Below are 6,020 nucleotides of genomic sequence, written 5' to 3' on the forward strand. Positions count from 1 at the left end.
TGGGTCAGAATATAGAATAATACATGTATGTCCTGGGTCAGCCTATAGAATAATACATGTATGTCCTAGGTCAGCATATAGAATAGTACATGTATGTACTGGGTCTGCATATAGAATAATACATGTATGTACTGGGTCCGCATATAGAATAGTACATGTATTTACTGGGTGTCACGTTCTGACCTTAGTTATTTTATTATGTCATTGTTTTGGTATGGTCAGGGCATGAGTTGGGTGGGTTGTCTATGTTTGTTTTTTCTATGTTGTGTTTTGCGTTTTGGCTTGGTATGGTTCTCAATCAGAGGCAGGTGTCATTAGTTGTCTCTGATTGAGAATCATACTTAGGTAGCCTTTTTTCACCTGTGTCTGTTGTGTGTCTACACCAGCCAGAACTGTTTTCGGTTGTTTCTCTTTGTTATTTTTGTTATTTCCGTGTTCATTGTAATAAATATGGACACATACCACTCTGCACCTTGGTCCTCCGATCATTCTTACTACTCCTCCTCAGAAGAGTAGGACGAGAATCGTTACACTGGGTCTGTATATAGAGGAAGAAATGTATGTACTGGGTCTGCATATACAATAAGAAATGTATGTACTGGATCTGCATATACAATAAGAAATGTATGTGCTGGGTCTGCATATAGAATAAGAAAGGTATGTCCTGGGTGTGTATATAGAATAAGACATTTATGTACTGGGTCTGCATATAGAATATGAAATGTATATACTGGGTCTGCATATAGAATAAGAAATGTATGTACTGGGTCTGTATATAGAATAAGAAATGTATGTACTGGGTCTGCATATAGAATAAGAAATGTATGTACTGGGTCTGCATATAGAATAAGAAATGTATGTACTGGGTCTGTATATAGAATAAGAAATGTATGTACTGGGTCTGCATATAGAATAAGAAATGTATGTACTGGGTCTGCATATAGAATAAGAAATGTATGTACTGGGTCTGTATATAGAATAAGAAATGTATGTACTGGGTCTGCATATAGAATAAGAAATGTATGTACTGGGTCTGCATATAGAATAAGAAATGTATGTACTGGGTCTGCATATAGAATAAGAAATGTATGTACTGGGTCTGCATATAGAATAAGAGCAGAAGCTCTGTCGCTGCCAGCCCGCTGTACTCAGTTAGGTCTGGTCATGAAAACTCAACCTGACCTTCAGGTCAGATCCATGGACTTCTCCTGACTTACAGCCACTTACCTGTCAAACAAACACCCAGTGACCGACTCAATACTCAACATCACAGTTTAGGTTCACAGCATATTTTTAGTCAATGGAAGTGCATGGTATCTTACTGTCACTACAGACATGACTCTGGCCTGATAGTATTCATCAGCTCGTCTGGCTAATGTGGAAACAAAGAGCTATGTTCAAGGACACTCCTGGCCTTGTACTTATCACAGTTAATTTGTAGTTGCTAAGTGCTATGTGTGAGCAGCTAGGGAAGAGGCCCCTGGACAATGGGAGCATGTGTGAATATGTTGGGTCATAATAATCAGCACAAATCCAGGAGCATTAGTCAGACACCTAAGTAAAGGTTAAACAACAATACAGCAGCTGCCTAAAATGACCAACACATGAACAGTGGAGGTGGTGATGGGAGTGCTGGGTGTGGCCTAAAATGACCAACACATGGACAGTGGATGTGGTGCTGGAAGTGGCCCAAAATGACCAACACATGGACAGTTGAGGTGGTGCTGGGAGTGGCCTAAAATGACCAACACATGGACAGTGGAGTAGTGCTGGGAGTGGCCTAAAATTCCCAACACATGGACAGTGGAGGTGGTGCTCGTAGTGCTGGGAGTGACCTAAAATGACCAATACATGAACTGGTTTAGATATTATCTGTCAGAAAGATATCAGTTTGTCTCTGTGAATGGTTTGTCCTCTGACAAATCAACTGTAAATTTCGGTGTTCCTCAAGGTTCTGTTTTAGGATTACTATTGTTTTCACTATATTTCTTACCTCTTGGGGATGTCATTCAAAAACATAATGTTCACTTTCACTGCTATACGGATGACACACAGCTGTACATTTCAATGAAACATGGTGAAGCCCCAAAATTGCCCTCGCTAGAAGTCTGTGTTTTAGACAAGGAAGTTGATGGCTGCAAACTTTCTACGTTTAAACTTGGACAAAACAGAGATGCTTCTTCTCGGTCCCAAGAAACAAAGAGGTCTTCTGTTGAATCTGACAATTAATCTTGACAATCTGACAATTAATAAAACTGTGAAGGACCTCTGCATTACTCTGGACCCTGATCTCTCTTTTGACGAACATATCAAGACTGTTTCAAGGACAGCTTTTTCCATCTATGTAACATTGCAAAAATCAGAAACTTTCTGTCCAAAAATTATGCAGAAAATTAATCCATGCTTTTGTTACTTCTAGGTTAGACTACTGCAATGCTCTACTTTCGGGCAACCCGGATAAAGCACTAAATAAACTTCAGTTAGTGCCAAAAGCAGTCTGCTAGAATCCTGACTAGAACCAAAAAATTTGATCATATTACTCCAGTGCTAGCCGCCCTACCCTGGCTTCCTGTTAAGGCAAGGGCTGATTTCAAAGTTTTACTGCTAAACTACAAAGCATTACATGGGCTTGCTCCTACCTATCTTTCCGATTTGCTCCTACTGTACATACCTACACGTACGCTACGGTCACAAGACGCAGGTCTCCTAATTGTCCCTAGAATTTCTAAGCAAACAGCTGGAGGCAAGGCTTTCTCCTATAGAGCTCCATTTTTATGGAACGGTCTGCTTACCCATGTGAGATACGCAGACTCGGTCTCAACCTTTAAGTCTTTACTGAAGACTCATCTCTTCAGTGGGTCATATGATTGAGTGTTGTCTGGCCCAGGGGTATGAAGGTGAACGGAAAGGCTCTGGAGCAATGAACCACCCTTGCTGTCTCTGCCTGGTCGGTACCCCTCTCTCCACTGGGATTCTCCCCTATTACAGGGGCTGAGTCACTGGCTTACTGGTGCTCTTCCATGCCGTCCCTAGGAGGGGTGCGACACTTGAGTGGGTTGAGTCACTGACATGATCTTCCTGTCTGGGTTGGCGCCCCCCCTTGGGTTGTGCCATGGCGGAGATCTTTGTGGGCTATACTCGGCCTTGTCTCAGGATGGTAAGTTGGTCGTTGAAGATATCCCTCTGGTGGTGTGGGGGCTGTGCTTTGGCAAAGTGGGAGGGGTTATATCCTGCCTGTTTGGCCCTGTCCAGGGGTATCATCGGATGGGGCCACAGTGTCTCCTGACCCCTCCAGTATTTATGCTGCAGTAGTTTATGTGTCGGGGGGCTAGGGTCAGTCTGTTATATCTGGAGTACTTCTCCTGTCTTATCCGGTGTCCTGTGTGAATTTATGCTCTCTCTAATTCTCTCTTTCTCTCTTTCTTTCTCTCTCTCGGAGGACCTGAGCCCTAGGACCATGCCTCAGGACTACCTGGCATGATGACTCCTTGCTGTCCCCAGTCCACCTTGCTGTGCAGCTGCTCCAGTTTCAACTGTTCTGCCTGCGGCTATGGAACCCTGACCTGTTCACCGGATGTGCTACCTGTCCCAGACCTGCTGTTTTCAACTCTCTAGAGACAGCAGGAGTGGTAGAGATACTCTTAATGATCGGCTATGAACAGCAAACTGACATTTACTCCTGCATTGCTTGTTGTTTGGGGTTTTAGGCTGGGTTTCTGTACAGCACTTTGAGATATCAGCTGATGTAAGAAGGGCTATATAAATACATTTGATTTGAGTGGAGGTGATGCTGGGAGTGGTCTAAAATGACCAACACATAGACAGCGGAGGCGCAGTATGTGTCTCTCTTGGGAGCGAGGGGATTAGGGGGATTGAGAAGCCTAATTAAATGATTGTCTGCTTAATTATATGACATGACACATCCCGGTTGTTTTTGGCCTCCTATATCTTTTTATTCTAAAACACGGAGCATACATTCTTCACTGTACATAAAAAAAATATGTTTCTACCCACAGCCACTGGCTAAGCTTGAAGTGTTTGTCCTTCCTTTGGTTACATCACAGCCAGACCGAGGCTGCGGTGTCCTCATTACGTGTGACCCTGTCTTTCCTTACCTCACGGACGGGCTGTAGATTTTACAGTGACAACTCTATAACACATTGCTTTACAGGAAGCAGGTGATGGGCCAGTGGGCCCCCTGTCTAGAACACTCCAGCTGTGGACTCTGAGCGCTCAGCACCATGCCACAATGCGACCATTCCTCCTATTCTGGGCCAGGCTCATGGTCCAGGCTAATTTTGGACAGGAGGACAGTGGCAGGGGAGAGACTCTGCCTGTCCCATCAGATGTCTGTCCTGGCCTGGATGACGACATGGCAACATAGCCAGTCACTACCCGTGTGTCACTTCCTTCGGCCTGTTAATAGATCTCCTCTTACAGGGTCGGGACAGTGCGAACAGTCACTCAGGATATTTTGTGGTTGGAGGTCTGTGAAGGGGTTGTAAATTCTCTCTGTAAATCACAATGGCTAATGTGTTCACCTTGACCTCTCTGGCATGAATTATGTTCACACCTTGTCTGACACACCTACCGGTAGTTGAGGATGATGTCATATCACATCCTACTAACTACACCATGACTTATTACTGTACCTTGCTACAGTACGTCACTTGGCTCTCATGCTGTACCACAACGATTTACAGCATAATCTGTTGTAGAACCTCCTGGTTGTGGTGGTAACAGACATAGTGCTATTCTAGTACCATTTCTACTTAAAGATCCACTTTCTAGTCTTAGAGGACAGTAAAATGTCTCTAGGTCAAGTGATGGGCTGGCATCAGACATGGGAGCTTAGTCTGCCTCCGCTCTGGACTTCAGCTGCCCTCAGCCCGGGCCGGCAGATAGGACCTGCCTGAGCCCTAGCCTGTCACAGCAGCTCAGATGTGGCCACTCACAGCTCATCATCCAGGGACTGTGTTTACTGAGAGAGCTTTGCTGGAGGCCAGACATGTCTGTGTTGGCCTCGCAATGCGTCCCTGCTGTCCCACACAGGAATGTTAATGAGGTGAGTGGAGCAGGGGAGGTGACCCACTCTGTTCCCATGCAGACAGGAGAGGAGGAACCGCCTGTCTGCTGAGAAACGGGTCTGCTACCCCGGTCGGTTGGTCAGCGCATGCTGATCTGCTCCACACTCCATAAGGTCACTCACTCTGAAATGACTTAACTTTGGCTTCAGATACCGGGCCATAGTAAGGAACATGTTGGAGCATATAGGAGACATGTTGAATATGAATAACGGAGTGCTGGGTTACTAATGGACTGACTTTGGATGAGACAGAAATTGTATACATTTACTTCACTGTAACATTTCGAACCACAGATTGTATGAAACAAGTTGAAAAAAATGACACTATTTCAATTGAAAAGTTTGTGCTCATACTCAAATCCTTAAAACATGTAGGTGCTGGGCTAATAAAGAATACATGTGAAGAACAGAAAAGATTCACTGCTTGAATTGGGAGCATAAACAGTGTAGAGGCCTTCCTGTTCTTTATTTTATTTGCAATTTCACAACAGCTGGTGGCTGCCTTTGTGCTACTCTTGATTGAATCAACACACAAAAGACGAACACATACCAGAAGAATACAACAAGCATGTTTTGGGTTGAAGCATCAGTGCCTTATTCATGGGAAAGTTGTAAGTGGTGTGGTAATTACAACTTTACATATTTTATTTGAATTTTATTTTAATTTAACCTTTATTTAACTTTAACCAGAGCTGTTAAGTCCAATCCTTTTCTGTTGGCTGTGATTAGAGCAAGCGCCATTCATTGTGTGTGTAGTAGAGGTGTGTGTACACAGTGATTTTCCAGTGTTATCTGCTGGCTGGGGGCTTTATACAAGAGACAGCTCGAGTGAGTACCTTTGCCTGCTTCGTAATGAAACAGTGACACCTGGTGGATAGGGCCACAATTAGTGGGATTCAAAAGAGGAACAATTTCAATTGCATGCATTTCCATG

Source organism: Oncorhynchus keta, chromosome 10 (assembly GCF_023373465.1).
Source record: "Oncorhynchus keta strain PuntledgeMale-10-30-2019 chromosome 10, Oket_V2, whole genome shotgun sequence".
In the NCBI taxonomy this organism is placed as follows: Eukaryota; Metazoa; Chordata; class Actinopteri; order Salmoniformes; family Salmonidae; genus Oncorhynchus; species Oncorhynchus keta.